General features: G+C 42.0%; 1 long non-coding RNA gene across 1 annotated transcript; it reads right to left on the reverse strand.

Moving 5' to 3' along the window:
* Positions 1–4613: 4613 nt before the first annotated feature.
* On the reverse strand, positions 4614–27649 carry LOC122176576. Its single transcript, XR_006177774.1, has 3 exons — positions 27626–27649; positions 5470–5536; positions 4614–5076 (listed from the first exon to the last, which is right to left on the reverse strand). It is a non-coding gene; the product is annotated as an uncharacterized LOC122176576 (long non-coding RNA).
* Positions 27650–27888: the final 239 nt, after the last annotated feature.

Consider the following 27888-nt stretch of genomic DNA (forward strand, 5'->3'; position numbering starts at 1 on the left):
GAGAAAAACAAGAGTGGCAATGCTGTGCTATTTGGGCTATTGGTCTATTTATCTTGAAATTCAAATTCTAGAATGCAGATAAAGGCAGACATGGAACAAAAAGAAATCATAAGTGGCGAGGCTTAATATTTGTTACCTCTTCATCAAGTCAGATGACTTGCTCTTATCAATTGCTTCAGGATTCAGAACACCTTTATTATTTGCTTCTAGTTTTAAGTGCCCTTTAAATCACTGAAGGTAATCTTCAGGCCTGGGATCTCATAGACAGTTCATCCTTTGTCAATCAGATCGTACTGTGTGTGAATAGCGATTGAACAGTAGATGGTTCACCAAGCCTGAAGAAACTAGAGAGAATGTGCTGAGGTCAATTCCATGACAACGTGAAAGAATATAGCACATTGAAATGAGTAGAAAATCATCTATTTTATAATATGTTCAAGAAAATATATAAAATAACCTTAGTAGAGTCTCAGAAGCCTGAAACGTTACCCCTTTGATGATCATGAAATGCTGTCACTGCTGTGTCGTGAGATGATGTACTGGATGGTAAATCACGTTTGAAATGAAATGGTATGAAATGAAATGGTATGAAAACCACCTGTTTGTACACTTGCTTATTTGGAAGTGTGTCATTTTATTTGAAGGCATACAGCCAAAATACAATCAGTGAGCTTAAAGTTATATTGTCTCCTTAAAAAGAGAGAAAGCTCAAGATTCGGAGTATGAAGTTTGCAGACAGGACTCTGTGCAGAGGAAATTTGTCCTCCCTCCCTCACCTGTACAGAGAGTTCTAGTCTAGGATTTAAAGAAAATAAACAGGAAGAAGTAGGTACAGGACTGCTGTTTTAATGGAGAGGGCAGGGCATGTTTTTTTGAAACATTTAAGGGTTGGAAGAAAGTTCCAGCAAGACGGGTCTTGTTCAAAACTGAGCACTGAATCTGGAAATCTCTGCACATATCTGTATTCAAGTGTTTGTATGGACACACATACAAAATCTTACTGCAGAATCATTTAACATAACATTTGTAATCTTCAGGGGTGAAAAAAGCCACTGCTGATGATAAATGCATCTATGATATTGGCCTACCTTACCAGAACTACTCATTGCTTTTTCATTCTCTTCCCAAATCCTTCCTGCAGAGGCAGCTGTTCACACACAGCTTTCAACTCACTGAAAAATCATAAAACAAACCTGTGTACAGTCTGTAAATGGAGAACATCCTTAATGAAAAGGAACAAGAATGAGGTCTAGATGTATAGCCTGCTTTTAAAGTAAATGACAAGGTCAGAGTAATTTACTAAAATGGTCTGATTAATCATCTCAAAGCATTTGACATTATAAGTAGAGAAAAAGTATTGCTCTGAAAGTAATGCCTCCTTTGTTCCAAGAAAACCCCAATAGATACAAAAAGCAGAATAAATTTTATAGAGCAAATTCCCAGCTATTTAATTTTCCTTCGGTAGCACTTGAAAATACTTGTGACATAGATACCACTTAGTAAGAATCACGTGAGCACCATTAAACATCACTGTTATTCTAAGGGTTAACAATTTGTAATTATATAACAAATACCTGATTCAAAGGCCTGTTAATCATTTGCACAGCAGCACAAGACTTCACAGAAGTATCAATTACAGACATTGAATCCTTCCAACACTTTCATATCATTGAGGTTTCAGTTTCCAGATGGCTCATCAGGAACACAGACATCACAGATCTGCTCAGGCTTGTAGGCAGACAGGGAGAGCAGCGAGTGAAGCAGGGCAGCCAGGCACAATTTGATGCAGCACGCCTAGATCTTCAGTCACTGATACAACTCCAGTGTTGTGAATTTCAAACCAAAAAAAGCAGACATCTCCCATCATAACCTTTAACAAAGACAACTAAAACAGGTTTATACATTCCTGTCATTTGTACCAATTGTTCAGCAAACAAAAGCGATTATTTCTTCAGGATGGCACTTCCTATTTCCATCAATGGTATGTTAGCCAATGTGAAAGTAGAGCAGTCTGTAAGGACATGAATGACTACAGTACAAAAATACAGTTTTCCTCTAACTAGTAGAAGGCTTAACTCACTTACAGAAGGCTTTAACTCACTTAATATTGTTTCTCACACAGGATTTCACTCCCAAGGCAGAAAATATAAGCAGCACATACATAAAGGGAAAGCATTATGTGGAAAGGAACAGCTGATTCTAATTTTTTGTCAAGTCACAAGTACCACTGATCAAACACACTGGGGCAAATCCTTCATAGGTACTACAAACCTTCAGAGCTACACAGAGACAAATTACAGCAAATTACAATGTGCAAGAAAATGATGCACTGCAGAACCAGTAAAGATGATCAGTGAAGCTTAGCAGAAGAATAAGGCAGACGCCCCTTCAGAGGAACCCACCCCTTGGCCAGTGTGTTATGGCATGGTATCAGCGCTCAGGTGGAATTAGAGCCTCATCAGCCACAGTACTTTGTAACCATACCATGTTTCACTACCAGGCATCCCAACCATGGTGTGTCAATGCTGCTGAGATGACTGTCACTACCTGTAATGCTGGTATCATCCAGACCTTTACAAAGAATATGTAAATTGCCTAATTTTCTCATTAGTAAGTCAAAGCCTTCACCCCCTATTTTCTTAATTTGTACAAGACAAACTTGTATTATAAGAGTGATTGAGACTACAAAGTCATCAGCGAAAGATTTAAGCTAATTGCCAGTGACTAGACAGGAAAAGCTGCCAGTCTTCATTGACTTCATTTAACAGGTGAATGATAAAGCAATAAAATGTGGCTGCTGGTTACATCTAGCAATGACAAGATTCACATTACACTTAATAAATTAATAATTATTATTTTGCCAACATATTGTGGCTTTTAGTTCACTATTTAACCATGTTGTTCTATTTATTCCACATGAACTAACATTTTAGTTATCTGAATTTAGGTGTTCAGCACACATAAAACTCATGGGACCAAGGCACCATTTCTTTGTCTTTTGGTAACTGCAGCCAGCGATAATGAACAAAAAGCCTTCTTAAAACAAAACATTCCTATTATAAGTTGTAGCAAGACAAAGAAAAGAAATTAAACTAAACACCCCACTTCCTCTCAGTCTAACTTAAACATGCTCTTCCTTTAAGTTAGCCACGTAGCAGTATCAGTTACCTAATTAGGCATAAGGAGCTTGGCTTGTTGGGTATGTTTCCACTGCAGAGTTTATTCAGATCTGGATTTGCCTACTCTAGGACTGAGCAGCCTTAAAACAAAGAACGAACAAAGATATGTTCAGTAAGAGCAGCACGTGGCACCCTCAGTGTCATTGCTTTGTACCACTCAGAATAGAGTCTGGTGAACAGAAGGAAAAACGCTGGGAATGTAATATTCAAGGTACATCAGCTATTAAAAATGGCCCTGGCACACCTAGGTACCTCTACAACACAGCTCCATACTGAAACTCCTCCAGCACGAGACAGGGAACGTTTATTGTCAACTCCAAATCACGCTTACACTTTGACATAAAGGCACACAAGAGCATCCACAGTGCCCAATTCATCCACCCCGACTGCAAGATCCCTGCAAGGAGTCCTGACAGAAATGCAATAATTATTCTAACTCTTCCAGCAAATACATACTCTGTAAATGCATGCATGGGATGCCCTACAGTTACATGATAATATAAGGCTGAACTATGTTACCAGTAAGTCCCAAAAAGCAGGAATTCCTAAGTTTGTGTTCAGGGACAAATTGCTGATTACTTTTCATCACATTTGGATCTGGTTGGAGAAACCTTCCTGAGCATTTATGGCCTGTCAGTGAAATTCTGAACCCGCAGACAACCAGAAAACCTTTGCTGCTGGCTTCAGTAAAGGGATGCTGCCAGATTTTCAATAGCATATGGCTAATAAGAAAATTCTCACCCCAAAGTGATTCAATTCTCATAAGACGGGAAAGCCAGTAAATAACATCTCAGCTATTCAGACTTCTTTTATGTTTTAAATGCACTCAACTGCTTTGGACTACGTATTTTATAATTCGTACTCTTGATGAAAAATTCAGCTTTCCTTAATCAAGTTGTGTGCCTAATCAAATTATTTAATCACTTCAGCTGTTACATGAAAATTAGCGATTGGTACATATATTTAAATACGGAAAACTGTGAACTACAGAACTTCAGCACTTAAAAAGCTCAAGACTTCCTTATTTACTTCGCACAGCCAGACTGAAGCAGACATGTTACAATGAGAAAGGAGAAAATTGCTCCAAGGAACTCCACACATCTGAGTGCACAAGAGACCAGCCTAAACAGTAGAAAGGATTTATCTGTTATAAGTAATTTTTAGTGAATTAATGCTGCCTTTTTGGATGCAAATATCAGTAGGACTTTGAAAATAAAGACACAGTGCCAATTCAAGACATCCTTTCCAGTTGGATTTTGCCAGAATAAATATGGAAAAACATATTTACTGGGAAACTTTTAAATGACAGATATGACATACAGAACTGTCCCAGCAGAGCACCATGGCCTCCTCTACAGTCCTTACATTCACTGAAGTATGTAGTTGCATCTCCACCAACTTCAATCAAGAAAAAAAAAAAAAAAAAATCAAGGATTTAGAAACTAATTAATTTAAAGTTTTAGATGCACTATCAACAAAGTAATTAAAAAGAATCTTACAAATTTGAAAAGTTGAACTATTATCCTCTTCTGGGGGAAAAGCTTTCAGTGAGAGTCTTCAAGGATTGTATCTGTTCTGCAGCTGTAAGCTGCTGGGGAAGCCTCAGCATCACCAGAATTTGTTTTGAAACATGCTACTGCAGAAGGTGTTCATACAGTTCAGGTTAGATATTATGCATATGGATTAGAAAAACGCAATCAGAGCACGATGCAAAACAGATTTCTACATATAAGTTTCCGTACTATCCTAATCACAATATTTTGTAAAAATCCATGTGCAGTAACAGCAATAAAGCTGGGCAGGGCTGACGGAGCCGGGCAATTAGACCAGTGTCCAGGATTTGAAGCCAGTGCTGTCATCAGCATTCTATCGAGTAGCAAGTAGTTGTCAAATATTCCTAGAATGAAAATCAGTTTCCATCACATTAAAGTTAAAAACAATACAGCAGAGAAATAATGAGTGTTTGTGCCGATTTACATAATAATTATGATGATTGACAAGAGTCTGAAAAACAAGAAGAAAGCTATGGAAGTTTATAATGCTCTGACATTTACAGGCAAGGATGACTGCCACAATTGTCAGAACTTTAATAAATATGTTAACTTTCCAGCTCATGCAATAATGAGATCGCTCCTACTTTCTGCTGTTTTGTTATCAAAACTCCATTATCTGTCCTTCCCAGCCCAACATACAATAAAGCATTCAAAATGAGTCACCTTTTTAAATGTGATCAAAAAATCTGACATTTAAAGTCCAATTCTAAGGTAGGCAGAGGACCAGAAATACTTACCGAAGTAAAGGGAAACCTCAAAAGCTTCAGAGCTTCAGTCCTGCCCTATTTCACACAGGCACACATCCTGCGACAGATCAGCAGGAATTACTGATGTAACAAAGCAGAGCTTTCTTCTGCAAATCTAAGACTGAATTTGAGACTGAAGCTGAATGGAGTTAGGACCTAGGCTGTGTATTGGTCATTCCTCACTTACAATAGAAATCTAGTCAGAAGTTTATAGAATCCATCTAGTTGTTGCACTTCTGTAGTGAGTTCTCTTTTTGATTCTTTATTCTGCACTGAAAACCCACCTGAACTCTACAGTCAATAGCTGAGGAAAAGCTGCCCAACAGCAAAAACAAAAATTTGGGGAAAACCTTAGATTCCATCTTCTCACCTTCCCGATGGTTCTTGTTTAAGAAAGTCAATTCACTAAAGATATCACAAGACATTCAGAAAGCAGAAGGATATTCTCCTGGCAAGTTTGTATTTCTACCATTGCTTTGTCTAATAGTCTGTCACAAAGGGTTCTGACTGAACAGGTACACTTCAGTCAAACCTTCTTGCCACCACATACATCCCTTTTTTTTTTTTTTCTGCTGGAAGCCTTGGCCCAGAGCAGAAAATATTTCACTTCCACACATTTCTTAGAAGAAAAAAAGAAGTTCCACACTTAGGCAGATGAAAATTAGAGCTCACAAGATGGTTCCCAGCAAAAACAACGTTACTGCTGCTACAGGCTATAGGAACAGACACAGGATTGGAGCCCACGCAGGAACAAGGCAGGAAGGCCATGAAAGCACACGCTTGGAATATGGGAAAGGAAAGCTCACGTACAGAAAGGTCTAACTCAGACTGTTAATAAAACTCAGACTGTTAATAAAGCAGGGATGATCCTTGTCATGGCAGCTCTCCCTATTTTCTGAGAAATTTCTTCTACCTCAGTAACTACACCATCCCATATAGTCTGAGGAGACCAACACACCATTGTCTAGGACTCATTAGCTGACGGCATCCAGATGCTTGTCAACATTATACAGAGCACTCAATGCATATTTGAAAGAAAAACAGAAAGGGGTGAAATTTAACAGCAATTCAAACCCTAGAAATAAATAACATCCTTTTATGTAGTTAATGGTTTTTCCTAGCTGAATTATTTCCAAAGATATTTTTAGCATGCACAGCTGCAGAGCTGGGTGAAAAATATCAATACAATCTGTAAAGCCAAACCTCCGCATTTGGCACCCAACAGAAAGAGCTGCCAAATACCAAGGTTGGTTTGTTTTTTTTGTTTTGTTTTTGCATAAAACAAAGAGAGCACGCAGCAAAACAGCACTTAAATTCCTTTAGAATAATAGAGTAATGCACCTTACGCAGCAGTGAGCCAGAAGCATACATACATGACATATGAGTACATACACACACCTTAGGTCAGACGTGAGGAAGAAGCTGTTTACACTGAGGGTGGTGAGGCACTGGCACAGGCTGCTGGGAAAGGTGATGGAAGCCCAGTCAGAGACACCCAAGGTCAGACTGGATGGGCCCTGAGCTCCTGATCAAGGTGTGGGTCTCCCTGCTCATTGTTGAGGAGTTGGACCAGATGTTCTTTAAAGTTCCCTTCCAACTCAAATGATTCTATGGTCTTAAATGTACATTTTTAAGAGCCTCATCCACAGCCCCCAGGAGGTCCAGCCATGGGAGGCTGCTGTTGCTTGGCAACGCCTCCAGCCCCACAGCTCCTCACAGCCTCTCCTTGAGCTTTGCAAGCTGCTGAGCAGCAGCCACGTGGCTATTTTCAATGTGAATATCAAGAGCTGACCAAAAACCACATATTTCTGTATTTAAGCACAACTATGTATGCACAAACACAGCCTACCTTTCTGCTGCAGACGGGGCCGGACCAGGAAGCACAGTCCCTCCATGTGTCTCTAAGGAAAGTTCCGGAAAACTGCTTTCTACAGAGCGATTTTTGTGGTTTAAGAATAGCCTCACCATCCTGACAGGCTTCCTCTTTCCATCTATAATATTCAGGGGAGGACTGAGCATGGATTTTGCTCTGCCGTGAGGTGACAAATCCTCCCCACACAGCTGAGGACGCTGCAGTTTGTGGCGGGAAAAGGTTCAGTCCCAGTGGCAATCAGGGGGAGGCAAACTGCATGAGAAGCATCAAAAAGCAACCAAAAGGATCATTCTCCTGCCCCCAAACTACTTGAGAAAATACCCTAGCTGTTATTTTTTTTTCCAAAGCTGCACACACAAAGCCAGGCCCTGCTCAGTCAGTCCGAGTGCAGCAAGACGGCCTCCAGCCTGGGCGCCATTTTGTCAGCACCCCCGCACTGGCTGCACTCGGAAGGGGCTGCATGGAGACCAGGAGTCAGGGCAGCGCTGGTGCAGGTCTCTGCTCAGGGCAGTGCCCCTGCAGAGGCATCACTTCTGAGTGCTTCCCAGTTCTGAAGTTATGCTGGAGTTATTGCATTTTAGTTGGTAGATGAGGAAACACAAGTTCTTTCTGTGACAGAGACGTTACATTCCTGCATTGCAACAGTTCAATTCCCCCAGTTTTCCACCACAAAGAAAGAAAATGGCACCCCTGTGAGACTCTTGTGCAGCACCTGCAAGTCTCTGCTATGCATGAGCCCTGCAGCATCCAAGCCCCGAAGCATTTCAATACATTTCACATTTAAACACCATGTAGCGTACTGTGCTCTTCAGCCATTTCCTACCACAAAAGGTGGAAAAACAACAAACTGTACAAATGTGAAGATGAAGAACCTTTTCCAGCAGTCACCCAGCAGCCAGGAGCCCCATCCCTGTCCCTGCCACTGCAGCTGCAGCACGGTGCACAAAGGGAACTCATATTCTCACTGAGTATTTTCTCATATGATTTTTTTCCTAAAAATTTTAAGCCTGCTGAACCTCAGTTATTTTTAAATTATTATTCAACAGTAACTGCAAAATTTCCACATTGCTTCCAAGTTCATCAACAGGAAGGATTACTAGCAATTTCAGAAAGGTTGATGTGAATCTTTCAGCTTATTTATCATGGCTGGTTCAGAAGTAAGGTTCTGAGCAAAACTCCTTCTCTTCCACTGCACCTCTCTCTCAGGAGGTCTGACAGAAAGACAAGGTCTGGAAAAGCCAGCCACAGAACATAGAAACTTCAAACAAGAGCTTGCTTTGAAACCCAGCATTATTCTGTCTTTAGCAGTACTTCCCAGTATTTACGTAACACTAATAGAACACTAATTTTCTAGGGCAACAGTAGGTTTTATTTTCTGTACAGAAATGCTGCCAATTTCATTTACTTCACTTACATCCACACACTGCGCATTAGAATTTAAATTTCACCTAAAATGAAGTTTCTCTGAAATTGCCTTAGCAAGTCATTCAGAAAGGAAGCAAAAACGCAGAGCAATCACAGCTTTTTTTTTCCTTCAGTTATACGTGAAGAAGTGTAAAAGAGAAGCGCTCTGAAACCTCACATCCGTACTTCCTTTTTTGTAAATTGTCAGAAAACACAACCTGACATTCCTCCTTGACTATTACCATTTTTAATAAAAAAGGTGATGAAAGAGCATCACATTCAGATGCACGCTGATCTGTGAAAAACCACCGCATACAGACGCTAAGTGTCTTTTCCCTCTGGAGGTCTGTCACACTGCAGCATGAGGCCTTCCCACATAGGAGCAGCTACAGTCGGCACATCTATGGGATGCTCTAGAGAGCCTGCTGCTGCTAATGAGAAAGGAGAAAGAGAGCAGAAGGTCTCAGGCTCAGAATATTGCATCCTCTGTTGCTCATAAATTCTTTACACTTATATGAACCAGGAATCACTAAGGTAATAGGGTTAGAAACGTACGTTTTACCATTATTTGCTAAGAAAGAACTTAGAACAAGAAAAATCTTGTTGAGGAAAATTCAAACTACTGTCCACTAATATGTTAAATTGCCTATTACTATTTCAAATATTTATCATAGTTCCATGCTTGAGAACCAACTTCACATGCCTCACAACCCAGCCATGCTATGCGGTCTACTCATTAAACTCACACGAGGCTTAGTGAAGCTAAACATTCTGCTGCTGTGACCCAGACCAGAGACAGCCTAGTCCTGGCCTCAGTCTGCCTTCCTCTCTACCACGCTGTACATGGCTGAGCTGATGGTTGATCAGAATTTGGGCAGGAAGCATTTTGTGGATTCATTCTATTTCTATCTAAAGTCTGATAACTGTAGTACCTGTGAGAATAAGGGTAAAAAATCCTGCTGAATTCTTGCACAGAATGAAATTCTAAGCACAGCGATATGATCCAAGTGCATGCTCATGTTTGGTTGCCCTACTTCAGCATATTCTTGGGGAACATTTATTAACCTTTTGTCTCTGGAAAAGTTCAACTCCATCAAAGTTGCACTAATTACAAAAATACAGCTTCAGAAACACACAAAGTATTCACATCTTTTTCCAGCCATTATATTTGTCATCCAAAAGCAAAGCAAACACATAGAGGCAGTTCAGCGTAGTCACCAGTGGAAAAGGATAATTGTCTCAGGGCTAGGGGATGCTAAAATCCTCTCCATTCTCACCCTCTTCTACCAGATCTTTTGGCAGCTTAGAAAACAAGGATAAGTCACAGTGATTTTGTTCAACATCTGCTGATAGCACTAAGTACTCCACGCTTAAAAAAAAAAAAAAACTTGTACAAAGAAAAATCCATTTAAGCATCATTAATCTGGTGACTGTTCTACTCTGCCAACGCTCAGTAATAAGCAAGGAAATGCAATGATGAGGAAGGGAAATACTTGTTTACCTAACCTTCCCCATTCATGATTAGAAATGATATTGGAAAATACTGGCTTATCACCACTGCCCCCAGGATAAAACGGAGAGTTTTAATGGATTCGTGCAAGAAATTCACAGAATTCTATCTGCAGTAAACAGCTCATCTTCCTATTCTATCAAAGGCTATTTCAACATCAAACACCACAACCACCTCCCCTGGTGAAACCAATTTTGTATCTGCAATCACTGCTCCCAGATGCTGGATATTATCAGTCAGGAATCTGTTTTTAATAACAACTTGTTTGATCTGTCCAGCCTATTGCAAAGAGCAGATCCCTCTGGCACTATTTTTCACTAATATTTTGCAATTACCATAAAAGAGAGCCATATAACTCCAACTCAGAAAGAGTCTTCATAAATTTAACTTAAAAGAGCAGAAAACAAAACCAAGTGCCAGATTAGGACCAGAAGAACTGAATGTTTTCCAAACCTTTTTAGCAACAGTCATATCTAAGGGAGGAAATAATAAATCCATGGAAATCAATGCACACAATCCAGGCCATCTAGATTTTTGCCCTCTGGTTTTCCCAATGCAGGTAAGAGCTCTAGTCCATTTTAGAGCTTCAAGCATTTGACGTTCCATCAATTCAGGGAATATTAGCAGCTATGAGAAGGAGGGCCTCATTATGCAAAACCAGCTATAGCAACTGAATATAATTACGTTTTTTTCATACACTGTAAAGTTCTGAAGAAAACCAATTCAAATACTGGTTGGTCCTTGTTTTCCAGATTCGTTATTTCTTTATCAAGTCCACTATTCTACTGTAAGCAGCTTATGAACATCTTCACAGAGCAATCTCCATTTTAATGCAGGGGCTTTGTATTTACACATACAATTTTTTTTTAAATATATGTATACATTATACATACACACATACAAAAATAAATAAATAAAATCAAAGCCAGGTCCCAATTTCATGTTTGAAATCCAACAGCCTGGGATCAGCATGCTTTGAATTTTAATAAATCCCTTCAGGGCAGTGGCAGGTTATGAATACAGAAGACGGGTCCTGGGCACACATTTCCAGAGCTATTCTGATTTAAGCATTATTTCCTGCCTCTCAGATTCATGGATAAATACCCTTTTTGGTTTAATTTTAGCCTCAAGTCTTGATCAAAACTGAGGACCAGTAAAACAAAGCATTTACCCTTTCATGCATTAACTCTCTGTATTGAAGTGCATCATATGCCAATACTCAGCAATGTCCAGTGTAAGCAGGCAACGTGATAAGAACTGCAAGAACTTAGGTTGCAAAATAACAGAAGCCACGCTGCTCACAAAATAAGAAGTACTTTGATGCTACCATATAAAGAGCGCACAGAGAGCAACAAGATGAATTCAAAGTATCTTGGTAATACCAAGAATTTGTAGCTAAAACCTTGCAAGCAGGCTTGAGTTTTATTTGTTGGGTTTATTTTGGTGGTGTTCCCGTTGTTTTGGTTTTTGCTTTGTCTGCTAACCCAAGAGTGCAAAGAGCAGGATGGGCTAGGAAGGAGGAAATACATTTATAATGTGATGTACTTTCTCAACAAGAAGTGTATCAATGTTTTTTTGTGAGTCCTCAGTGAGCACTTCAGAACTCTGCCATGACAGGTTAAAACAGCAAGGTCTGTGTGCTACAGCTTCTGTATTTCTGCCTCCTTAACTGTGGCAGTCTCACTGCACCCAGCTCTGCCCGTGCAGCTTCCTTGCGCTCTTGTATTCCCACGTTACAGGAAAAATCAAGTTCTGAAAAGAACAATACGGATGCACACAGCCTTGATGCCTGTAAATTAGGAACAAAAAAAATTGGATTTTGGGATACACAAAACTTCATTACCAGTGTCTTGCCCCAATTGCAAGGGAAACAATTTCACGCACTTCACGAAGAGGCACACTGCATGGGCCAAACAGGGAACTCACACAGCTTTCCTTCACACTGATCTGCTGCTCCTGGCCGCCTTCATCCCAGCTAAAGATCCCTGAGGAGAGCAACATAGAGCAAGAAAAGCCCTTACACAGGGACCTGCCTGTGGCATTTAGGATTACCTGATGCCGAAGTGCTAACATCACCTTCTTTCCAGGACCTTGCCAATGCATGTGAACTCCTGAATTATTTCCCCCCCACAGATCCAGTTGTCTAATAAAAGATCATTATGTGAAATCCTGCCAACTCATTTCCCAGCATTATAAAAGCTTTCAAAATGGTCTATTTGTGTTTTATGATGATACCGTATATAAACACCAAACAGCAGCAACCACTCAGGAAGCCCCTAAAGAAAAGCTCACATCTCTGTCTATTAAAGAGGCTTATAATTGTTGTCACACACACATACACACACACAAATCAACTAAGTAAATGAATTAGAAACACAGAAGGCTCAGCTCTGATGGAGTTTACAGCAAGCCCAGCATGGGCAGAACCAGATGCATTAAGGACAGAGCCCTCTCATGAGTGAAGTCCAGCAGGTGCTCTCAGCTGGACAATTCTCATTTTCATTCCAATATTTGCTGTGCTCAGGGGATAACAGCAGCACAGCATGCAGCAGGGGAACCACCACTCCTGATGCTTCCTAACTGCTTTGAAGATCTGGTCACAGTTCACATTATTCCTATATTTTATAATTATAATAAGTATAACATACAAACACATTTGTATATTAAAAAATGTATAAACACATTGTAATATTTAGATATTAATATAAATGCTGTTGTGGTTATTCCTTGGCAGTTAAAAAAAGGGAACTGCAGGGAGGTACAGAGACGCCACAGCATGCAGAGAAGATGGGAACTGTGCTAAAGCTCACCAGCCTTTACTGCCTCAACACACAGAGAACTGCAATAGAGAGAGAACAGCCAAGAACAGGGTGTTTTCCTTATGCTTTCAGTCAAGAGAAAGGGATTCCTTTCTGTTTTCATCCCTGTTCCTCTACCAAGCAGAATAAATTCTAACCTTCATACAAGGTGTTGACTTTGCCATACTTTTTAATCATCATTTATTGAGTGACTAATAGCATGTTACATGCTGTAGACTATTAACAATGCTTGAATTAGAATTCTCTTTAAGAAGTGTTTCAATGGACACTTACATATTTATTCGGGGAAATCTTCTACTCTTATCATTTCCCAATTAAAAGTTAATCAGATCCTGATGTAATACACCATTCTCCCTTTAGATTTCTTCCAGCAGAGGATCGCAGTTACAAGCTGCATCAACTCCACAGACACAATGCATCCTTACTGCAGGTAAAAAAAAAAATGAAAGTGTTTTTCCAGCATTTCTATCTATGAGACTGAGCACCAACATTGGCAGAAGTACCAGTGAAGCTGCAGACCTCCGTGCCGATAAGCTGCTGTAGTTATTTTTGCAACTCAAGCTCAAATGTGGGCTTCAGATTAGGGGACAGAAACGGGATCAAGACCTGGAGAGCAGCTTTCACAGCTCAGTAGATTCTCCCAGCACCACTGGTCAGATTTCTTAACCACTTTGGGCCTCACTCCTGTAACAGGAAAGAGTGCACTTAATAACCCCTAATACAACTATGCTAAAGGCATCATTAAGGTGCCTCGAGGTCCCCTAAGAGACACTCACAGGAAATGCAAACTATGCGATTACTCGTCTAACAGCATCACAGTCCTCAGCATTTACTGTCATTACCACAACCAGCAGGTTTAGGTTTTTAGAGTTCTAACTCTACCAAGACACTGGGAATGGCTTCAAAGTCCAACTTGTGTGCTCTCAGCAACAGAGCAGTAAGTATTCTGTGCACCAGAAATAAGGCATCAGTCCCTCACTGAGATGAGATTCCCCAGCTAAAGATGTGCCACAGGAGTTCCGTACTGGCAGAGTTCTGGTGCTTGGCTGGACACAACATAGTTTAACAGGATGTGGGCAGATGCAGTCCCAGGATCTCTCCCTTCTGTTCACTGAGGCAGCTGGCAGCACAGCGATGAACTGAGTTACAGCACCAAGCCCTGTGCTGCTATCTGCTGTCCGTGTAAAAACAGCAGTAACGGTTCCTCCGTACTGATGGATGGAACGTGACACTTTCCTCTTGGGAAAGGAAAGCTTATTCCCTTCTTGCTGAGGACCAGCTATTGCACCACTGGCTGACATGACACACACAAGGTCACAAAACCATAGTGAAAAAAGACTAAGCATGAGTCTAATCCTTCCATAGCCTGTTTTTAGTCTTCTGAGGACCTGTTTCACACAGGGAAGAACTAATGCCTTCAGAAAAGACCTCCCTTTCTCCTCAGCTTTACCCTGTATACAAATAAAACCCACTTAGCAAGCAGGAAGGAATGGAAAGCCCAGCCACTGCCACATATCGTCTTCTGCACAGAAACATTTTGAAAGCAAGTTTGATTGTTTCCTTACTGGTGACTTGGAAAATCAATCTCATTGCATGCACATCTATATACTGTTGGCTTTAGTGACTACCATGCTTACAAGATTCAGGAAGCTGCTCAGCCTCGTGTGAACCCAGACCATACAATGCATAATGAAAGACGCTATCTAAAGTCATGCAGAAAAACAGGTGCAATTTCTGAAGCCAACTCCAATGATTTGGGCCAATTTTCTATTTAAAAGGATCCTCAAGGGAACTGCTATTGTTATTACAAATATAAGTCCTTATGGTGAAGCCATGAGAACCAATGGACCTCTCAGACAAAGTTTAATGTATATTGTAATTGGACAAGCAGAAGAACTGAAGTCCTTAAGTGCACCTAAAAGCAGTACTGGCAGAAGACTGAGGAAACAAAACGTTCTCAGGGAGGGGGAAGAAAGAGAAGGACTGCTGATTTAAAGTCTCTTTTATAGCCATGCTTATTGTCATTCTTACTGTAATGTCTAAGCTTGCTATTCTGCATGAGCCTCAGGCTTCTCTTCTCATCAGCTTCAAACTGGGAACTTACAAAGTAAGGCTTTGGCCCAAAAGAGTGTACACACCACTCTGCTCACCATGCACAGACATAATTACAGAATGCTCACAATAAAATACTTTGAGAAGATAAACCAACAGAACTAACAAGCAACCATCTTAGTTAAAGCATCTGGCAGTACATTTTCTCTTTACAAAGCTGCAGATTGTTTTTTAGTCAGTGTCACAGTGCAGAAAAAAAATCTGATAGCCCTGCAGAGGTTTGGTGTTACTCTGACGTCAGAAGGTCCCTACCCTTTCTGTGCATCTGGTGGAACCCTGTTAATGGGAAATAGAACATATTTCAAGTCTGTTGGATCAAAAAGAAAAACAGGAATAAATGATGTAGCATGTCTAGGGAGCAGGCTTCCTTTCAAGCCAGTGACAGACGAAGCAGGCTGGCTTTAGTACCATAAAGGGTCAGAGAGAAAATGAGCCCGTAGCAGCTGGAGAGGAGTCCCAATGCAGATGATGTTTTTTAACCTCTGCTGTAAGCTTCCAACAGAATAAAGCAGGAGATGATAAAAACAAGTATGTAACGAGCCACTGTGCCTTGATGGCTCAAGCTAGACTTGACACTGCCAGGACAGCCATGTCAACCTGAAATTGTGCCAGCTCTATTAGGGAGCATGAGCCATATTCCACTCAATGTCAAAAACAAAGCAAAATAGAGATGTGCTCCGAGTAGCAGCTACAGTGAAAGATACAGATCAAGTGTGTTCAGCATTCAGATTTTATCTGCACTTTTCACTCTACCTTGTTTACAGCTTGGATCCCACAGAGCAGAGAGGATTTAAGGCAATAACTCACTTCTGTAACTCTGTTCAATCAAAACAAGGAAGCAAAAGACAAAGATCTTGTCTTCCCATACCTGCCATATTGCAGTCAAGAAAAAGTTAATTCTTTCAAGACCTTCATGCTTACTGTGCCTTGATTCCTATCCTACATGGCCTCATAACTAGTTAGATAGGAGATATCAGTAGGATTGGATGGAAACACTGGCATTATCACTCCCATATTCAGGCTTCCTAGAGTTCAGATTACATTTATTTAAAGAAACACAATACTTACATAACTGATACTTGCTTGGGTTGCCGCTGTTTATTACACTGCTAATTTTTGGTTGATTTAGATTTCAACAGGATGGCATCAGGGCTCCAAGGGACCCCTCAGAAGGTACCACCTATCAACGTTCCTTTCTCACACCAGATGATACCTGGCCTTTGCAGACTGAGAGAAGCAGATGCAAAAAGGAGTTGTTTTAATGCAGTGATCACGTGGTGCAAGTCCTCCACTCAAATCCCCACAGAAGGGGCTAATGTGAACTGCTGTTCCTGTAATAGTTTCATCAAAACCAGCACACGGCACCTCAGCCAACCTGGATCCGTCTCCATTCTCACAGCAATAACAGGGGAAAAAGGATAGGAACTAATTCACAGAATGTGAGAGCAGAGCCCATAGCAGTGACATACTGCAGAATTTGTTATTTTCTCTGTAGGAATATTTCACGTCATGCCTCCGACCCATGAAAACAGTTTAACAGGAAACGTTCCAAACCAATTTTTTACAGTGATTTTTTTCCCTTTGGGACTGAAGTATGAAAGTAACCAAATGATTTGTGCAGCTTCTGCTGAAAAGGCTGAAATAAAAAGGCCACTATTAAACAGCTTTAAAGCAGCTACAGCCAGGCAGAATCATCACACACACACAGATATTCCATCTGCCCAAGTCCTAAAGTGACCAAGAGAAAGCAGGAAGAGTTTATCCCTGGTGACTGCATGAATCAGTGAAAGACATTTACAAAAGGCACTGTGTATTTGAGGGGCTTAGAGAAGAAATACCATTTAAATAAACACACGCACATCTTACATATCCATTGCACAGCACCCTTCTCACCTGCAATGCTATTTTTTATTTTATAGGCATCTGCAGTTCAAGGAGTGCAGCACTCATTTCCATCAGGCTCTGCAGAGAGGCATCACAAGTTTGCTCTGCGATTGCCATCTTGTGGCCGCATAAACCAGTTCTCCTCAGCATTAAACAAATCCATTTTGGAAAACAGTGTTTTTGCATTCCTTGAGCCACAAGGGATCACACAGGACTGCAACATCCCAGCAAAAAGCTCAGCCAGCTCCCCCAGCCCCCACACCCAATTTCTCTCTCCTCCAGCATCTTCCAGCAGTGCTTCCTCAGTAACGCAAGACCACAGAGGCAGAGCTTGGCCTCTGGCTGAGGTCAGCACCGCCCTACCCAGCACAAAACAGGACAGCAGTAGTTCCTCAGGTTCGCCCTCCCTCACCTGCCCCACAGCCACAAGGGAACTCAGCCTACTGTTAGGCCAACTGCCGAGGAAGGGCAATGACCACACGCAGACTTCCCTCCTCACTTCTGTGGTCTCTCCCAGACAACTCTCCCTATAGAGATGAGCAGGGGCGCACAGCCTTCAGGTTCCAGCCAGCTGCACTACTTCCTTAAAACTGCATCATTTTTTCTCCACTTTAAAAGCATACTTTTAATTGACTTAAAACCATGGACTTCTAACAGTGGTTTGTGATACCCTCTTCCACACAGCACAACCAGAGAGGGCAAAGAGCATCTGCCCATCTGCTGCCCAGCACATCAAGAACACAGACTGCAGAGCATGCAGGGCAGACATCAACTACCAAAGCCCAGCTCAGAAAGGTCCCCACAGCTCAAAATCATCAAGGGCTCTAAATAGAAAGTCACTGTGTGAGAACAAGCTTTGGAGGCTATGGACAGCTGGAATGAGAGCCAAGGCCACCCTCCTCAGGCTCACACTCCCCGTGTCCCCAGGGAAGAGAAATCTTGGGGTCTTAAAGCCAGACAGCGGCAGGAAGCCAGAAAGAGAGCAGCACAACAGAGATCAACAGGTGAATCCCTAAGCCCAGTTACAACAGTGACAGTGCAGCGCCCAGAGGACTTACCATATCTAAATGAGGAACACATTAGCAGTTCAGACAATGAGCGCTGTTTAAACCAGAAAGCAACGAGGACCCCTTCATGAGGACAGCACAAATCATAAGCTGCTTTTCTTCAGTACATTTGAAGTGCAATAACATAACTTTTATCAGAGAACATAAACACCAAAGTGGGATTAGCAGCATCCAGCACCCAGACACGTGATGTGTTCCAAAATAACATGATTAGCAGGGACAGTAAAAGAAGTCCTGAATACAGTGCACCAGGCAGAGCCCTACTGCAGCCCCTCGTGTGACAGTGCTGCTGGGACCACCCCACAAAGGCACCATTCTGAAGGCCTGCCCCAAGCAGAGGGGTATTGCCTAGGAGAGCATAAAAACAAAGAGAAGTCCTTGGCAGTAACAAACACATAACAATTCAGCCCATTTTTCTACACAGATGAAAAACAGTGCAATTAATTTTAATTGCAAGAAACAAAAAGCATTAGTTGAAAGCATTAGAAGTTTATTCAATTGTTTTTATGATCTATTTTCCCATTATCCAAAGTCCAAAGGGAAATTATGACACTCTGTTTACAGCTCCCAATTTGGCTGTTGACACATTAGTATTTAGAGATTACTTAACATCTCCCAGCCCTGCACATCCTGCCCTCCTGCAGGCGCAGCACCTTCCAGCAGGGCCTGGTGGGCACAGCTGGGCTGGGGGCACAGCGCCTGGCCCAGCACCACACCACCCCCCCCAGGATTCTCTTCTAGGAGAATATTTGCTTTGCTGAAACAACGTCAGCGTCTTCCCCTTTTCTAATATTGATTTCTTTCAGTTGTTCACAATGTTAGAGTGCAAAAACATTGCCGTGTGTGGAGCCATCCCAGAGCTTCACATCAGAAGGCATCTGTTACCTCCATCATTAAATGGCTCTGATAGTGCCCATTTTAAAGGGCAACCCTTAAAGTACTTGGTTTTAATAAACACATTTTTACCCATCTTTAAAGGGTTTATTTATAACAAAAAAAAAAAAAAAAAAAAAAAAACCAGGCCCGTTTTTCCTTATTTCATTCCTTCAAAAGAAAAGAAACTAAAAGGCATAGCAGTGCTCTGTCGAGTGTTAGCAGACCCTCACAGTGGTAACATTAATGACATTTAGTTTTACTAACCTGAATTTACACTGGCCCTGAAGATGCCCGTGTTCTCCCAGGTGTGCTGCCCTTTTAAAGGCTCTATCATTATTAGCTTGTCACAGATGAGTGATGGCAAAGCCCTAATTTTTGTTCCCACTGTTCTATTATCTTTAGAAGAAGAAAAAAAACAGAACGTCTATAGAAGCCCATAAATACCACTTACTCAGGAGATGGTTGGTTTCTTTCAAGCAGTCACTACCCATCTTCCATACAAGATAAGAACCGTGGTAATACTTCTGACAAATGCAGCATTTCTGTGTGCAGTAGCTACCTTCGGTGTTCCTTTTACTATTCCTACAAAAGCTTTCATCGCTCTTTCTCCTTCCTATAAAATTGGAAAGTCCATGTGCCACTCTGTGCATCAGAACAAGAATTCAGTATGGCACTTAAGCCTGCATATCTCATCTCAGACATAACTATGACATAAAACAGCAAATAAAACCAACGAAGAGTCAGAAGACAAAACCTCCATTGTCACGTGCCCCATTGCTTTGTGAAGCTGAACCCTGAGATGCGCACCAGTGATTAAACAGTACTCTTTATTCATCAGAATTCTTCAAAAGAACTTGGATACAAAAGGTCCTACGTGAATAGGAAAAATGCCCTGCCTAGCCCTGTGAAACACTCAAGTTGAACTTACCTCTTAGATTCCAGCCAACAGATACTACTGCAAGCCGTTGTTTGATCTACATAGGCTTAACATTACACTAACACACAAAGTTCTCAAGTTCTGGACATCTTAACAGCACAAACTCATCAAGCAATAGGATTGGTTGCCCACGTGAGCAGGCACACAGCAGATAACCACCACCTAACTCACGTAGGCACAGGCTGGCAGCATCTGAGACAGGAAAGCAGGGGGATGTCCCAGAGAGACAGAGGCATGTGGTGCTGCTGCCCACCAGCCTTGCACAGGGCCCTCCCAGCTGGAGCTTGGCAGCTACAGTCATAACCACAGAATGCTGATATCCACCAGTGAAAGTTTCCATCAAAGCCTGAGTCTATTAGCAATAAATTAGAAGTTAAATACCTGCCAAGGCTGGAAATTTGAATGAGGGACATGAAGACTAAGTTCCTTATTGAATGAATGAAAATTCATAAGTTCTGCACATTAGGTATCATGCTCTTAAAGTTTTATCTTTAAGAAGTAGAACTAAAGATGATTGCAACAGGCTAAAGTAGGTTTACTTGCCTGGTGCTGTTCAGAATGGATATCTTGCATGATTGAGCAGAGCTTTGTTCAATTCTCAAAGCAATTTACTAGAATTGAGAATAGAACGTGTGGTAGAGCAAGTTGGTCAGTCCTGGATGATTACTTCTTATTCCAAAACAATTACAATAAAGGAAAAATGGGTTATGCTGCTGTAAAAATATGATTCCTTCCCTATAGCAGAAAAAAAAAAAAAAAAACCACACATGGCTACAAAATCACAGCCAGGGCAGTCACTACAGAAAACAACAAGCCCACGTTATGCTGGAAGTGCCTAAATAGAGCACATTAATTAACACAAGGCTTCACAAATGCAAAGCTCTGGGTTGTGTTCTTTGTTTCACTGTACTTCCTCACTCTCTGGGACTTCAAGTGGGAGAACAAACACAGCCTCCCCAGAGGTTTCTGCACCTACAAATAAAACCTATTTGAAAAAGCGAGACCTCATCAGCTCTGTCTGAGGAAGGAGAAAGCAAGATGAATTCATTTCAGTTTGTGATAAGGTTACGACATGGAGGAACACAGACATCCTGCTGGGTGCATTGGCTCCAGCAGAGCTTGCAGAATCCACCCTGCAGCAGGTGCTCAGCCTAGTTTGATACCACTGGGCCCAGATGACAAGACTTGCTAAAAACAGCAGTACACCTTTACCAACACAAGGTCTGATGCCTTGAATGCAAAGTGGCAGTCACATGAGCTGTACCTACAGCCATCTCCTTACGGCTCTCCCAGAAACACCATGCCCAGCCCCACATCTTTCACCACACATACATAAATGACAAGCTAAAAGGCAGACAAAGTGAGCAAATGGAGGACAAACAGACATTTTAACACCTGCTGCCCTCTTGCATCTTGTCTCTCTGGGCAAGAGCTTCCACTGCAGCAGCTGATCAGTGCTTTTTCACACAAGCATACCAGCCTGGTAAAGCACAGCATGAAACTGAGAGCTCCTTTGGCAGCCAGCAAACAGCAACTATTTTCCATCCACCAACCAGAAATCCCCCCCAGAGAACCGACCTCCTGGGCTGCTCTGGGGCCACTAACCATTCCCCACACACCTGCCCCAGGAACACACCAATACTTGGGGGCTGCAGCGCAGTACTTAGAGACATCTCTGCTTTACAATACTTTCCTCTCTAATGGCTGTATCTATCTATAAGCTAATTAGGTGCCGTTGAAATGCTGCTGCTTGAATACTAAAACAAAACATCTGTGTTCAGCACTATTTGTAGCAAAAAGCACGTTGTAGTGCCAGGCTGCAGTAGCATCAGGTTACCATGGTTTATATGCCAGCCACGTACAAAAACAATTACTTCCAAATGAAGCTGACATCATTTGCCCTTCTGTACTGGAGCTGTTCATCAGATGTCTTACCTCTGCCACGAAGCACTTGATTCCCTCTGAATGAATCTGCTGGGTCACAAAACCTGCTCATTTTAAGTTTTGGGAGATTGTTACTTTTTTTAACCCTCTTCCACACTCTTCAAACAACTTTGGAGACTCACAGTGGGCTGAGCAGCAGGACAGAACAAGAAATAAAAACAGCAGAACCAGATTGATTTCTGCTAAAATACAGCCCTGCAGACCTTCTGGGGCAGGAGATATCACTTCACACTGCAGATCCCATCTTTAAGCACAATAAGAATATACATGGGAAGTCAATCCGGGCAAAGCCAAGGGGACTTCCCACAAGGAAGGACAGGAACGCGTGGCAAGGAGAGTTGGATTTCTGGGGAGGGAGGAGGCAGAGCAAGAGCAAAAGGAGGCAGGCAGCCGTCCGCTCCACAGCCATGCTGAGGCCTCCCACCCCTTCCCAGTACATCACCACTCTGCCTCACTGTTACAGACTAAACCTAGCACAAACTTTGGAAAAAATCCAAGCCACTCTTGGTACACATACGCATTCTTGGGACTATTCTTAGGATTTAAATACACTTCAGGTTCTGTGCCATAACCAAAACGCTGTCTCGAGACACCACAGGGGCATCACTGGGGAAGGCTGGGAGGTTTTCCCCTCACAAGCAGCAGAGTGCCAGCTCAGGTAATTAAAAAGCTGTTTCTTTAAGCAACAGCCCAGATCAGAACGACCATCCTGAGCCACAGGAGCTGATCAAAGGCTGTCAGTGTCACCCAGGGTGCAGCAACTCGCTGTCTGCCTTTATCCTACCTGTGCTAGTTATATTAAAAATAGAGATCTCAGAAAGTGATCTGAGATGTGGAAAAAGAGGCCAAATTTATCACAAAAAGATTTAGCTTTGCAATAAATGCTATCAGGAGCAGGAGAGCAGCAGACACGGACACAGAAACAAAGGCAAGAATCTACTTACCCTAGGAAAGCCTCAGGTACACAGGGATCTCCCCTCACCTCCACTGCCAGCCCTTACATGAGGCTGGGGAGGATCCTGGCTCCATCCCTTCCAGGAAATCAGGTTCACTGCATGCAGCTGAGCTCCCTTGGGTTGGCCCTGCCTTCCCACCAGGTTCTTCATCACTGCTACAGGCCCTGACTCAGCATTTCCACTACAACCCATGAGCCCCCATCTACACAGCAACACCCAGCACAGCCAACTGGTATTTCACCAGGTAAACACTTCAGAAGAGGTCTTCATACACATGATAACACAGTGCGAAGACCCTTGAATTCGTTCAAAAGCCCCCCCCAGGAATTCAGCAAATAAATACATGGAGTTGCTCAGTGTGACCTCACACACACACAGCCATGCTCTCCGCTGTTAATGGTGCTCATAAATGCTGTGCTGGCACTGTGTGCAAAGTCTGCCATTTGGTATTTATGGAGTCTGAAGCAATTTTGCCTAATAAAGTTAATGAAGGATAAGTTACTGTCTGGAGTATATCAATCTCATCATTTTCACCACCTCCATACATAAGCATACAAAATCATTGCCTTAATATATATATATATATATATATATATATATATATATATATATATATATACACACACACACATTTTTCTGCAAGTTTTCTTCCCTGCCCCTTTCCAGAGGACTTTGGGTGGAAGCAGCACAGGCACTCAGCTGAGGGACCGCAGCCATGGGTGCAGTGCAGACATGAATCAGGAGCTCCAGCCACATCCTTGAGAGCAATCAATCGTTTGCTGACAAAATGCAGGAAAACGAGGAGGGGAGAATCCTAATGAAGCCATGACACGCTCATCAGGAACATCATCTAGCTGCAAAGTAGCTCCATTAAAAACACTGGCTAACTTTCCACAGATTTAAAACTGTTATGAGCACTACCAGCAATTATGTGCCTCATATTTAGATTAAGAGCACTGGCTGAGCTGCAGATTTACTTCAGTTTCTTCTGCGGGGTTCCTCTGAGGTGGCCAGAAACCGTGGAAAATCAGAGGAGAGATGAGGGAAAGGCAAAGCTCAGAAGAGATGGAGCAACTCACGGTGAGGAGCCAGGAGGGAGTCCAGCCCCCGCAGCACTCCAAGTCCTCATGAGACATTGGTTTACTGAGGTCCTCCAAGCGTGCAACAATTAATCAAATAGTTTAGCAGTAAGTTTAATTCTCATTGTATTACTGAACACTTCTTAATTTTATTACTTGTATTTCCTGCAGAGCATCCATGTGGGCTACAGAGATCATCATGCTCTATCTCTGGCACAGAGCATCTTTGGGACTTAGTGAGCAGCCCAGCACTCAGCAACATGTTGCTATCCTGATTATGGGGCCAAGTTATACCTCCAACATCTCTGGAATTTGCTTTCTTGACAAGAAAGCAGGCAGCTGATCTCCTTCACCTTGTGTAAAAAAACCTCAGAGATGTAGGGGGAAGTTTGCTGCATAGCACTTAAAGGCTTTACTTAATTTCTCACATACAGAGAAAAGACAGATGGTCTCAAAATGTTTAGGACCTCAGACAAATAAAAATTCTGTTCAAAAGCAGTTTGAGCATTATCAGACATGGAGAGAGGATATTTATGTACATTTATAACTAAGGTAATTATTTTTAGATGGCTCCAGCCAGCTTCATTACATCTACTCCCCCATTCTCCTGGATTGCCTCCTCACTGACTCCCAGAAGGACCACAGGAACCGACGGATTTCTGCACAAGTCTGACATTCCTGCACCAACCTGAGCCTTGGTGTGCACCTCTGCCAAACCTCCCAAAGCTGCACATCAGCTGGAAGCACCAAGTGTCTGTTCTCACAGAACTGTGCACACAATCTATGTACCGTATTCATCAGCAGAGTCACTTTAAGTATGGGCAGAAAGAGCAGATTGGAGAAGGAATGACACACTACCATCAGGAACTGCAGGTGCACGTGAAAAACAGAGCAAAGCAAAACTTGTAATGAGATGGGCTAATGTGCAGCTTCAGGGGAGTGACAGGGAATCAAGAACTAAGCTTAAACTCCCCATTCTAACTCAGAATGTCATTACACCCCTGCAGTCACCCCCCTTCCTTGAGACAAGCCTCGTGTCACTTGCTAAATGCCATCCTGTGTCCTCCTGGGCCTCCATGCAGGCAGGCAATAGAGCTTCCCATAATTTATCCCTGTTAGACTCAGGATGCTGAAAGGCAGATCTCCTTCGCTTGGAGATAAAGCGCACATTGTACTGACAGTAAGCATGACCTGCTATTACATTAATCACACAGAGTGAGTTTGAAGCAAAACCCAGGGTTCATTTCTGACCATTTGCACATTCACTGGTCCATGCCCATCGTGTTTTTTATTTAAATACCTTGAGGAACGTTAGGAGAGTGACAACTTTACAACCCTTGAGAAGGATCAGTCAGAAGCCATAGCACCTGGAAAAAGCAATCAAATTGATAATCCCATCTTACAATGGGAAAGAGTATTTATTGGCTAAAACCCCAGATTTGAAGAGAGGCTTTCATAAACTTCAACAACTCACACTCCAAAACCACACAGTTCTGCATGGGAAGTTTAACTACATGAAATGTTAAAGCTCTGCTTGACTGTACTATAACCTGTCTATTACCTGATCCCTCGCCACCTGTAAAGTTATCCTTTCACTATGAGATCAGATCCCACACATCACTTAAACATAGGAGGCAAATCAAGAGTTTTCCATTCAACTGGAAAAATCATGTAGGGACTACAACAGCTCCACAAGGCCAAGACTGACAGGAGCTCAGCACAGCGCTCCTGAGCATTGGATGAGACAAGAAAAAGAAATTTCAGTCCATTAAGATTTTGCTGAACCGCCTCCACCCCAAACCCAGCCCTGAGAACAGAGGCAAACAGCAGTTTCAAGACAGTTAATAGCAAAGCTGATCAATTTTCAAGTAACCAGTGTTACTACCATCCAGAGAGGCTTTCTTTCTTGGAGATTTCCTTTCTAAGCACAAGACTAATTGCCTCTAGCTTGCAAAATTGCACAAGATCACAGCCTGAAGGGGAAAGGCTACAGTGATAAATATTTAATGGGTCACATCAATAAAAGTTGTTTTGCTAAGGAGAATGGCAGAAGAGGAAAAGCAGAGAAATAATTCATTAAAAGAACTTCAGCTGAGCAATGTCAGGAAAAAAAAAAGCCATGCTAGGAAAAAAAGGAATTAAATACCAATGCTTTAAATAGGTCAGAAGCACAAGTACTATTAACACATAACAAATGGAGTAGGCTGCATTTTTTAAAGTGAGATGAGAACTGTGGCACAAACAGCTCAGGTGTGGTAATTGCATCCCATTGCAACACATCAGTACATCAACTTCTTGCAATAGCATCACCTGTGAGGAATCTGGCCAGCACCTGGAAGTGCCATTGCTCGTAATTCCTCACAAACAGCAACACAACCACCTTGAGGATTCCTTCATCTCTCAAAAGGCAAATCTTCACTGCTCCCTTTTGGATGGAGTTGCAAATTATGCTTTGCAGAAGACACAATCACAATTCTTGCAATAGCAAGACGACACCGAGTGCAAAGGTTAAAACTTCTTGTTCTTCAGCGTTCCCCTTCCTCAACTCATTATAGAGATTAATATTTGCAGCTTTCATCACAGAATTTGTTAAAAGTGTTTAAATTCTCCTTCCTGGCATTATTCGAAAAAATCTTTTCCATTCAGCTCCATTCTCAGCCTCTTACCTCAACCAGAAATCAGCTGGATGACAAGTCTCAGTGGAGACAAGCATCAGAAACTGCTGGACTTGTTAACAGGGCCAGGAATCCCATAATTCTGAGTGCAAGTTCTAGCCCTGTTAATGACTTGCTCCATAGCTTTAAGTTGCTAGATTCAGGATTATTTCTTTATAGGAAAAGAGCAGAGAAGACACACTGGGAGAAGAGGGGCAGAGCCACTAGGAGTAGATCCAATGGTACTAAAGCAAACAGCTACTTAAGTGAGACTGATAAAAGACAATATTGCTTCCTATTTTTGAAGCCTACCCTTTTAAAAAAGTCATTAGAATTGCAAGAAAAAGAGATTTAATGGTCTTGTGGATTACATCGTACTACTTAAACCTATCAGGGAAGTACAGAAAGGATTAAAAAAGACTGACTTCTGTTGAGAACTACAACCAAAACCCTAGTCATGAGGCTATCACAAGTAAAACTGATCATTACATTCATATTATTATACAGACACACAAAGCATTGAAGTGATTGAGTGCTGCCCTCTAGTGAAGGTACAAACCAGTTCCAGCTTCCAGATTTCTAGAATTCGACAAAACTTCCATCTCAACTGGATTTTTAGTCAGATTTGTCTGTGCTCACAGCTTAAATTCCTTACTCTGCACTAGGATATTTAGTTTAGGCTTACCACTATAGTAAGTTTATAAACAGCAGTCAACTCAATGCCTCTATGTTGTACTATTTCTGTGAATAAGGTTCTCATCATTGCTGTAAAGCTATGTTAAAGACTGCAATGCTTCAGAGAACAGAGTGCTTTGGAAGACCGTTATGAGGATTTAGAAGTACCCTACAGAGCCCACAGCACCTACTTTACACGTTACTTCCCCCACACTGACTTCACCACCAGTAGGTGGATACAACGTAACAGAAAGCACAGCAATAACAGCAAAGTAGCAAGGTCCCAGGCTACAGCAATAAAGATTTGCCCAAACACAACAGTCATATTCAATAACATAAAGAATAGCAGCTGCTTACCTTCAAAAAGCCTCACACAGGGATCTCCAACAAGATACCCTCACCTCCACTGCCAGCCCTTAAATAGGGCTGGGAAGGGGTGGATCCTGGCTCCAGCCCTTCTGGTCAATCAGATTCATTGCATGCACCTGAGCTCCCCTGGGTTGGCCCCACCTTCCCACCAGCTGCTCCATCACTGCTTCAGGCCTTGAGTTAGCACTTCCACAACAGTGCAACACCTTGCTCTCTACGTCACTCCACTCAAAAAGCTCCCCTCCCATGGA

This window comes from Lagopus leucura, unplaced genomic scaffold (assembly GCF_019238085.1).
Source record: "Lagopus leucura isolate 7727_CA_CO unplaced genomic scaffold, USGS_WTPT01 Super-Scaffold_797, whole genome shotgun sequence".
Lineage (NCBI taxonomy): Eukaryota > Metazoa > Chordata > Aves > Galliformes > Phasianidae > Lagopus > Lagopus leucura.